The 11,295-nt window shown below is 46.2% G+C and overlaps 1 long non-coding RNA gene across 1 annotated transcript; it reads left to right on the top strand.

The window, feature by feature from the left end:
- The first annotated feature begins 594 nt into the window (after positions 1 to 594).
- LOC123071058 (uncharacterized) lies at positions 595 to 4,790 on the top strand. Its single transcript, XR_006434132.1, has 5 exons — positions 595 to 861; positions 1,533 to 1,616; positions 3,231 to 3,296; positions 3,398 to 3,483; positions 4,407 to 4,790. It is a non-coding gene; the product is annotated as an uncharacterized lncRNA (long non-coding RNA).
- Positions 4,791 to 11,295: the final 6,505 nt, after the last annotated feature.

Raw genomic sequence — 11,295 nt, 5'->3', positions numbered from 1 at the left:
ATAGAGGGGCAGGGCTAGCACCAAAGACACAACAAGTTGATCCACGGGATCTATTCCTTAGCCGTGTGTGGTGCCCCCTGCCACCATAATTCTCTATAATACTGTAGCGGAGTTTAGGCGAAGCCCTGCTGCTGTAGTACATTAAGATCGTCACCACGCCGCCGTGCTGACGGAACTCTTCCCCGACACTTTGCTGGATCGGAGTCCGGGGATCGTCATCGAGCTGAACGTGTGCTCGAACTCGGAGGTGTCGTAGTTTCGGTGCTTGATCGGTTGGATCGTGAAGACGTACGACTACTTCCTCTACGTTGTGTCAACGCTTCCGCAGTCGGTCTGCGTGGGTACGTAGACAACACTCTCCCCTCTCGTTGCTATGCATCACCATGATCTTGTGTGTGCGTAGGAATTTTTATGAAATTACTACGAAACCCAACACCCCGATCCATCCCCTCCCCCGGCGGGATTCGCCGCTCCACTCTCTGCCCCGCACACCACTCGTCGTCCCCTCCTCTTTCTCCTAGATCCATACGCCGCCGCCACCATCCTCTCCCCTTCCCTCACCCCCCCCCCCCCCCCCCCCCCCCCGATGCCAACTGCGGAGGTCGTGCGTGTGCTACATGTGCATCTGACGGTCGTGCGTGTTGCTGGCGGACATGGAGGAGTCCGCGCAGCCCAAGCCCGCCGACCCCTCGGAACCGGAGCTCTCCTCGGACCCTCCCAAGGGCGCGGGGACGAACGCGGACGGCTGGCGTCCTCTTCGTGCGACATGCGGTGCTGGCGGCGGGGTCTGGCTAGCGATGTCGAGATCCGCAGGTGAATCGGCGACTGGTGAATCGACCCGTCCCCGCGGCGAGCCATGAGGTAACCCTGCCTGCCCGCCGTCAACATTCCCCGCCTCTCTATGCGATCGCTATTGGTTTCCTGCGAGCGACCGTCGGACGGGGGCCGACGCGGGCGCGCTCTGCCTGGATGTAGATCATCCCGTCCCAGCCGTAGCTCGTGCTGGGACAACCAGCGCCTCCTAGAGATCCGCGAGGTCTCGCTTGAGCGGACGCCGATATGGATGGATGGATAGATAGATCTTGCACCTTTCTAGACTGAGCAAAATTCTGATGAATATAAACGGCATTTTTTTTATGGTTCTGAGTGGCGGCCATTCACTTGTTTGTAATATCAGTCCCATCGTCTAGTTACCTGGGGTTTACATACGTGATTTTGTGACAGATCTCCACCTACATGCCTGCTATGGGTGCATCAGACACTGTTCCCGTGCTCTCTGTTACTTTTAAAAAGTTACCAAATTCTTATCTGGACTAGTAATCAGTTGGTTGTTTGCATCTATGAGGTGTAGAATCAACAGCCCTTCTGAAAAATAGATGTTGTTTATGTATACTCCTTTATGGTGGTAATTAACATTTGGAGTTTGGTACGTAGCAGTTCTTTGTCTACTTGTCGTGGATCTTACTGTTAAGACGTTGCTGGTTTCGTGTCTGGAGTAATAGTAATCAGTTTGCTGTTTGCTGTTCGTGCAGTTATATTTCGTGTCTGGAGCGTGAATGGAACTGATGGGAGGTGGAGCCCTGTATGGATCCGCTGTCCCCGCACACACCATCAAGGTATCCCCTTCATACTGCCGCTCATCTTGGTCTTTTGTCGTTCATTTCCTAGATCTCGCACGCGAGGTGTTTGTTTGAGTGTACCGACGGCGTTTGATTTTCTGGAAAGGTTGAACCTACTGGAGGAGTTCGCGCGGTTTGATCGTGAATTGCTTTGTTGCGATGGTCCCATGTTGCTGATTGAATGCAGATGCACGCGCTGTCGGGAATTGCACTGTCGTGGTAGTTAGTGTATGGGTGGATAAACCGTAGTGGGCTTTTTTCCGATAAAGGGCGATTTTATTATCTCAAATGTAGCATCAAGCAGATACAAAGCATTATGAGTAACACCCGGCCTCTGCATAAGTAGGATGCACACAGCCCAATATGAAGGTCTGACAAAAAATTGATGAAAAAAACCGACAAATCGGCAACAGTAGAGCCCTATAGACCGACACTATGCCTATGTCGAAGGAGGTGGTGGATCGATCCGAAGGTTATGTTGCCACCCATGTGGGGAAAAAACCTCCATAGCCACCTGCTCCAATCGCATACAGACCGCCTTGAACAGCGGTTGGTCCTCCGGTCGTTGTAACATAGACCACATACGTAGCAATTGTGTACAGCGGAAAATAACCTGTAGAGGAGAAGCATTTCTTCCATTAAAAACAAAATCATTTCTACATAGCCAAAGCGACCAAATTAAGGCATACGCTCCCACCCTTATTAGCGTTTTGAACCTATTTAAAATACCGTCCAGCCAATGACCAAAAATATTGGCAACATTTATGGGCGGATACAAATTTGACGCTATTTGGATGACTGACCACGTAGAACGCGCAAACTTGCATTGGAAAAGGAGGTGTTTGATTGTCTCATCATGAGTACAAAAACAACACTTCTTACTTCCTTGCCAGTTGCGTCGTGCGAGATTGTCTTTGGTTAACACAACCCCCTACGAAGATACCACATGAAAATTTTCACTTTTAATGGAATCTTAGACTTCCAAATTTTCTTGTTATTACTCACTGGTACCTCAGAATGTGTGAGCGCACGATACATAGAGTCTACAGTGAAAGACCCTGATGTAGTAAGGTTCCAGCGAAACACATTCCAATGTGGTCATTGCTGTTTTGGGCTCCAGTGCAGAGTCTGTTGAAATTGGACTATCATATCATTATAGATGCCCCAGTTCTTGTTCACAAGCTCATCCTAGAAGTGGGTACCACAAACTGTATGATAAGTTTCTGTATCTATGTATATTTATTTACTGTTATAACATGGATATATATTCTGCTTTAATGTTAGTTGTAGCGTTAGCACATCCATATGTGCAAGAAAAGGGTTCGTGTATGTATGCCTCTGGTTCAATTTTTTACATGGTTCCTTTGACGTCATTAGTCAAAATGGAGCAAGTTGTGTATGTGTATATATACACTATTACAGCAGCCAGATGCAATCCATTTTATTAAATGCATTCTGGTTCGGATTTGGTCATGGCATGACTTTATTGTTCTGTTTTCTATGAATCTAGTCACTACTTCTGGAGGCAAATTATCCTTACTCATACATATTGAGCTTTCCATCTACTTGAGGCAACTGCAGGATGGTAAAATTGTTGCTTTCTTTCTGCAGTCACGACCAAGAGACAGAGAAAGCATAGGTTGCTCGGGTGCATGCTAGAGGCTAGAGCTGCAGGAGGTTCAGTTACATGCTCTTAGTTTTTTTTCCTTCAATGCTACGTTGTGGTAGCCATGCTGTATGTTTCCAGGTTTTCTAACTATATGCAAAACTTTCTGTAGGCTCGGCGGGAGCATCCTGCTGCTTGGCGGTGGACGACAAGGACTTCCTCGCACACGATTTGTCTTCTAAGATTTACGGCGCCAAGGTAATCTCACTCTCTCCGACCCTGGTTGTCTTGTGGGTACGGTTGCTGTAGATGGTGGTCTGTGTGGATCTTGTTATACTGAGGGTGTTATGCTGTTGGTGGCTTGAAAGAAGGGCAGAAATGCTTAGCAATCTATTTCCTGTAGTATTTACCTGTTTACATTATGAAATGTGTGGACAGTAGGTATGTTTTCTAGGTTATATGGTAATAATTGTACACCTTATCGTTGAGTTTGGTTTGTGTTTATAGAATGACAAGGTTGGTTAATTAAGCCCTGCCTGTATCTTTTAGAGTTTACTTCATTGGTAGCATATTCAGCTGTATTAATTAATATTGTACATGTTGGAGAATTTAGACGATGATAACAAACTGTAACCATGAATACTCAAATAGAAACTTGAACAACCATCTGGTTTAATTTGGTGATGTTCCTCCATGCTAAGAGCTAATCTGCTGCACTGTTATTCAACTTACACCGACAATTTTAATTTTGCTGAAATCATGTTTTCTTTTCTATGTTTATCTCCCTGGACGACCACTACTACCTCCGTGTTTTTTTATTCTAGCATATATTGGTGTTTGGCGATCCTGTTCTAATTAATGTGTATAGTTCAAGCCCTTGTTTCTATCTAAATGTGTGCACAGAAGTTCTGTTACCTTCTGAAAAATTATTGGTGCATTTTTTGTTTCTCAAAAACAAAATAGCTTGCTCATTTAAGCTGTGGCATCCCTACTGTTAGCTTTCATATTGTATCTCTGCTTTCTTGTATGAGAGTATCTCATTTTAACTAGCTGGAGAACAAAAAGCATGGTACTAGCTCAGTTTGTGTTATTATTATAAATAACTATCATTTTCTTGAATGGTCTGTTCATAATATATTTGCCCCAGTTTTCTGATTCTTCTCTACTGATTAATGTAACAGGGCGACCATGAAGGCATGTTGCCGTTTTGTTTGTTCCCAGCCCGACTATGGTTGTCCAGCGAGTCCAGCATGTTGTTATTTGCCCCAGTTTTTCTGGTTCTTCTCTGTTGATTCATGTAACAGTGCGAATGAGGAACCATTTTGTTTGTTCCCAGCCCGACTATGGTTGTCCGGTGAGTCCGGCATGTTGTTCATCTGTCTATGGTCGTCCAGCTATTTTGGCATGTTGTTCATGACGCGAGCGGGTGCCTAGTTTGTGGTTGCTATGGAAGGAGCTTGTAGAGCTTCTAAAGTACTGTATTACACTTGTAGTCGTTACTGTGATTTCCATTATATTACATTATCTGGTTGCTCTTATTTGGAGTATCATGTGTGTTTTCTATCTCTGCCAATTTAAATAGTAGTTGAAATATAAAGACTGAGCCTGATAGATGGGACCCAGTTACCAGAACCTGACAAATGGGACCCAGTTACTAGAACCTGACAACAGGGACCCACCTGACTAGTTGACCCATTTAAAAAAAATAAAAATGAAACTCTTGAGATAAAAAGGCCATGGCCCAAAAATAAAAAGGCTGTAATGTTGGGCTTGGCCCATGAAGTCGATCAAAAATTAACAGAAAAAATAAATATTAAAAAGGCCGAATTAATGGGCTCGGCCCATGTAGAAAACCGAATTGGACCGGGCTGAATCTTGTGCCACATCAGCTTGCCACGCTGGATGCCTACATGGCCTGGGGAGGTTGCTAGTGACCAAAACGCCACAGTAGACATATTTTGGTCATAAACGTCTACGACCTTCTCACAGAGAAGGTCGCTATAGTCAGTTTACGACCGCCAGCTTTTGACCTTCTGTTTTTGGTCACAAAAAGGTCATAAATGGAAATTTGTGACCTTTCAGTGACCAATAGTCAAGGTCACAAGTTGACATATTTCTTGTAGTGCCGGCTTGCGGTGCATTGCTGTATAAGATCAGATGAGATGACCCTGGTGATGTTGAGGGCGAGCGCCCCAGGAAAAGGGTTCCTGCCAAGGTGATGTGGTATGCTCCTATAATACCACGGTTGAAACGCATGTTTAGAAACAAAGAGCAAGCCAAGTTAATGCGGTGGCACGAGGAAGACCGTAAGAAAGACGGGAAGTTGAGAGCACCCGCTGACGGGTCGTAGTGGAGAAAAATCGAGAGAAAGTGGGGGAACTTTGCATGTGACACAAGGAACGTATGGCTTGGTTTAAGTGCAGATGGCATTAATCCTTTTAGGGAGCAGAGCAGCAATCGTAGCACCTGACCCGTGACTCTATGTATCTATAACCTTCCTCATTGGTTGTGCATGAAGTGGAAGTTCATTATGATGCCAGTGCTCATCCAAGGCACTCCGTGATCAAAGAGAGAGAAGAAGCCATCTAGATACTAGCTATGGATCCATAGGTCTGCGGTAAACTACTCACACATGGTAAATGTTTATTATTCATGCTAGAATTGTATTAACCGGAAACATAATACATGTGTGAATATATAGACAAACAGAGTGTCACTAGTATGCCTCTACTTGACTAGCTCGTTAATCAAAGATGGTTATGTTTCCTAACCATGGACAAAGAGTTGTCATTTGATTAACGGGATCACATCATTAGTTGAATGATCTGATTGACATGACCCATTCCATTAGCTTAGCACCCGATCGTTTAGTATGTTGCTTTCTTCATGACTTATACATGTTGCTATGACTATGAGATTATGTAACTCCCGTGTGCCGGAGGAACACTTTGTGTGCTACCAAACGTCACAAGATAACTGGGTGATTATAAAGGTGCTCTACAGGTGTCTCCAAAGGTACATGTTGGGTTGACGTATTTCGAGATTAGGATTTGTCACTCCGATCGTCGGAGAGGTATCTCTGGGCCCTCTCGGTAATACACATCACTTAAGCCTTGCAAGCATTGCGACTAATGAGTTAGTTGCGGGCTGTTGTATTACGAAACGAGTAAAGAGACTTGCCGGTAACGAGATTGAACTAGGTATTGGATACCGACGATCGAATCTCGGGCAAGTAACATACCGATGACAAAAGGAACAACGTATGTTGTTATGCGGTCTGACCGATAAAGATCTTCGTAGAATATGTAGGAGCCAATATGGGCATCCAGGTCCCACTATTGGTTATTGACCGGAGATGTGTCTCGGTCATGTCTACATTGTTCTCGAACCGTAGGGTCCACACGCTTAAGGTTTCGATGACCGTTATATTATGAGTTTATGAGTTTTGATGTACCGAAGGTTGTTCGGAGTCCCGGATGTGATCATGGACATGACGAGGAGTCTCGAAATGGTCGAGACATAAAGATCGATATATTGGACGACTATATTCGGATACCGGAATTGTTCCGGGTGATTTCGGATAAAACCGGAGTGCCGGAGGGGTTACCGGAACCCCCCGGGGAAGTAATGGGCCTTAGTGGGCCTGAGGGGAGAGAGAGGGCAGCAGCCCAAGAGGTGGCGCGCGCCCCCTCATGGGGAGTCCTAATAGGACTAGGAGGGGGGCGGGGGGCGGCCCCCCTTTCCCTCTCCCTCTCCCTCTATTTGCTTCCCCCTCTTGATTCCTAGTTGGACTAGGAAAGGGGAGTCCTACTCCCACTAGGAGGAGGACTCCCCCCCTCTCCTTGGCGCGCCCCAAGGGCCGGCCGGCCTCCCCCTTGCTCCTTTATATACGGGGGCAGGGGGCACCCTAGAACACACAAGTTGATCCTTGAGATCGTTCCTCAGCCGTGTGCGGTGCCCCCTGCCACCATATTCCACCTCGATCATATTGTAGCGGTGCTTAGGCGAAGCCCTGCGACGGTTAAACATCAAGATCGTCACCACGCCGTCGTGCTGACGAAACTCCTCCTCGAAGCTTTGCTGGATCGGAGCCCGGGGATCGTCAACGAGCTGTACGTGTGCTAAGAACTCGGAGGTGCCGGAGTAACGGTTCTTGGATCGGTCGGATCGGGAAGACGTATGGCTACTTCCTCTACGTTGCGTCAACGCTTCCGCTTCGGTCTACAAGGGTACGTAGACAACACTCTCCTCTCTCGTCGCTATGCATCACCATGATCTTGCGTGTGCGTAGGAATTTTTTTGAAATTACTACGTTCCCCAACAGTGGTATCCGAGCCAGGTTTTATGTGTTGATGTTATATGCACGAGTAGAACACAAGTGAGTTGTGGGCGATATAAGTCATACTATTTACCTGCATGCCATACTTTGGTTCGGCGGTATTGTTGGATGAAGCGGCCCGGACCAACATTACGCGTACGCTTACGCGAGACCGGTTCCCCCGACGTGCTTTGCACATAGGTGGCTTGCGGGCGACTGTCTCTCCAACTTTAGTTGAACCGAGTATGGCTACGCCCTGTCCTTGTGAAGGTTAAAATGGAGTCAAATTGACAAACTATCGTTGTGGTTTTGATGCGTAGGTGAGATTGGTTCTTGCTTAAGCCCGTAGCAGCCACGTAAAACTTGCAACAACAAAGTAGAGGACGTCTAACTTATTTTTGCAGGGCATGTTGTGATGTGATATGGTCAAGGCATGATGCTAAATTTTATTGTATGAGATGATCATCTTTTGTAACCGAGTTATCGACAACTGGCAGGAGCCATACGGTTGTCGCTTTATTGTATGCAATGCAATCGCGTTGTAATGCTTTACTTTATCACTAAGCGGTAGCAATAGTCGTGGAAGCATAAGATTGCCGAGACGACAACAATGCTACGATGGAGATCAAGGTGTCGCGCCGGTGACGATGGTGATCACGACGGTGCTTCGGAGATGGAGATCACAAGCACAAGATGATGGCCATATCATATCACTTATATTGATTGCATGTGATGTTTATCTTTTATGCATCTTATCTTGCTTTGATTGACGGTAGTATTATAAGATGATCTCTCACTAAATTATCAAGAAGTGTTCTCCCTGAGTATGCACCGTTGGGAAAGTTCGTCGTGCCCAGACACCACGTGATGATCGGGTGTGATAGGCTCTACGTTCAAATACAACGGGTGCAAAACAGTTGCACACGCGGAATATTCAGGTTATACTTGACGAGCCAAGCATATACAGATATGGCCTCGGAACACGGAGACCGAAAGGTCGAGCGTGAATCATATAGTAGATATGATCAACATAGTGATGTTCACCAATGAAACTACTCCATCTCACGTGATGATCGGACATGGTTTAGTTGATTTGGATCACGTGATCACTTAGAGGATTAGAGGGATGTCTATCTAAGTGGGAGTTCTTTAAGAAATTTGATTAATTGCACTTAAATTTATCATGAACTTAGTACCTGATAGTATCTTGCTTATGTATGTTTGATTGTAGATAGATGGCCCGTGCTGTTGTTCCGTTGAATTTTAATGCGTTCCTTGAGAAAGCAAAGTTGAAAGATGATGGTAGCAATTACACGGACTGGGTCCGTAACTTGAGGATTATCCTCATTGCTGCACAGAAGAATTACGTCCTGGAAGCACCGCTGGGTGCCAGGCCTGCTGCAGGAGCAACACCAGATGCTATGAACGTCTGGTAGAGCAAAGCTGATGACTACTCGATAGTTCAGTGTGCCATGCTTTACGGATTAGAATCGGGACTTCAACGACGTTTTGAACGTCATGGAGCATATGAGATGTTCCAGGAGTTGAAGTTAATATTTCAAGCAAATACCCGGATTGAGAGATATGAAGTCTCCAATAAGTTCTATAGCTGCAAGATGGAGGAGAACAGTTTTGTCAGTGAACATATACTCAAAATGTCTGGGTATAATAATCACTTGATTCAGATGGGAGTTAATCTTCCAGATGATTGCATCATTGACAGAATTCTCCAATCACTGCCACCAAGCTACAAGAGCTTCGTGATGAACTATAATATGCAAGGGATGAATAAGACTATTCCCGAGCTCTTTGCACTGCTGAAAGCTGCGGAGGTAGAAATCAAAAAGGAGCATCAAGTGTTGATGGTCAACAAGACCACTAGTTTCAAGAAAAAGGGCCAAGGAAAGAAGAAGGGGAACTTCAAGAAGAACAACAAGCAAGTTGCTGCTCAAGAGAAGAAACCCAAGTCTGGACCTAAGCCTGAAACTGAGTGCTTCTACTGCAAGCAGACTGGTCACTCGAAGCGGAACTGCCCCAAGTATTTGGCGGATAAGAAGGATGGCAAGGTGAACAAAGGTTGAAGGAAATATGCCCTAGAGGCAATAATAAAGTTATTATTTATTTCCTTATATCATGATAAATGTTTATTATTCATGCTAGAATTGTATTAATCGGAAACATAATACATGTGTGAATACATAGACAAACTTAGTGTCACTAGTATGCCTCTACTTGACTAGCTCGTTAATCAAAGATGGTTATGTTTCCTAACCATGAACAAAAGTGTTGTTATTTGATTAATGAGGTCACATCATTAGTTGAATGATCTGATTGACATGACCCATTCCATTAGCTTAGCACCCGATCGTTTAGTATGTTGCTATTGCTTTCTTCATGACTTATACATGTTCCTATGACTATGAGATTATGCAACTCCCGTTTACCCGAGGAACACTTTGTGTGCTACTAAACGTCACAACGTAACTGGGTGATTATAAAGGAGCTCTACAGGTGTCTCCAATGGTAGATGTTGGGTTGGCGTATTTCGAGAATAGGATTTGTCACTCCGATTGTCGGAGAGGTATCTCTGGGCCCTCTCAGTAATGCACATCACATAAGCCTTGCAAGCATTGCAACTAATGAGTTAGTTGCGGGATGATGTATTACGGAACGAGTAAAGAGACTTGCCGGTAACGAGATTGAACTAGGTATTGGATACCGACGATCGAATCTCGGGCAAGTAACATACCGATGACAAAGGGAACAACGTATGTTGTTATGCGGTCTGACCGATAAAGATCTTCGTAGAATATGTAGGAGCCAATATGGGCATCCAGGTCCCGCTATTGGTTATTGACCAGAGACATGTCTCGGTCATGTCTACATTGTTCTCGAACCGTAGGGTCCGCACGCTTAACGTTACGATGACAGTTATTATGAGTTTATGCATTTTGATGTACCGAAGTTAGTTCGGAGTCCCGGATGTGATCACGGACATGACAAGGAGTCTCGAAATGGTCGAGACATAAAGATTGATATATTGAAAGCCTATGTTTGGATATCGGAAGTGTTCCAGGTGAAATCGGGATTTTACCGGAGTACCGGGAGGTTATCGGAACCCCCCGGGAGCTATATGGGCCTTAGTGGGCTTTAGTGGAAAGGAGAAAGGGGCAGCCCAAGGTGGGCCGCGCGCCTCCCCCCTCCCCTAGTCCTATTAGGACAAGGAGAGGTGGCCGGCCCCCTCTCTCTCTTTCCCCCCCTCGAGGAATCCTATTCCAACTAGGATTGGGGGGGGGGGGGAATCCTACCCCCAGAGGGAGTAGGACTCCCTTGGCGCGCCCTCCTTGGCTGGCCGCCCCCTCCCCCTTGGCTCCTTTATATACGGAGGTAGGGGGGCACCCTAGGACACACAAGTTGATCCTTGAGATCGTTCCTTAGCCGTGTGCGGTGCCCCCTGCCACCATATTCCACCTCGATCATATTGTAGCGGTGCTTAGGCGACGCCCTGCGACGGTAGAACATCAAGATCGTCACCACACCGTCGTGCTGACGGAACTCCTCCCCGACGCTTTGCTGGATTGGAGCCCGGGGATCGTCATCGAGCTGTACGTGTGCTAAGAACTCGGAGGTGCCGGAGTAACGGTGCTTGGATCGGTCGGATCGGGAAGACGTACGACTACTTCCTCTAGGTTGCGTCAATGCTTCCGCAGTCGGTCTGCGTGGGTACGTAGACAACACTCTCCCCTCTCGTT

Source organism: Triticum aestivum, chromosome 1A (genome assembly GCF_018294505.1).
Source record: "Triticum aestivum cultivar Chinese Spring chromosome 1A, IWGSC CS RefSeq v2.1, whole genome shotgun sequence".
Lineage (NCBI taxonomy): Eukaryota > Viridiplantae > Streptophyta > Magnoliopsida > Poales > Poaceae > Triticum > Triticum aestivum.
Note: the sequence above shows the minus strand (reverse complement) of the source record. Positions and strands in the feature narration are given on the sequence as shown.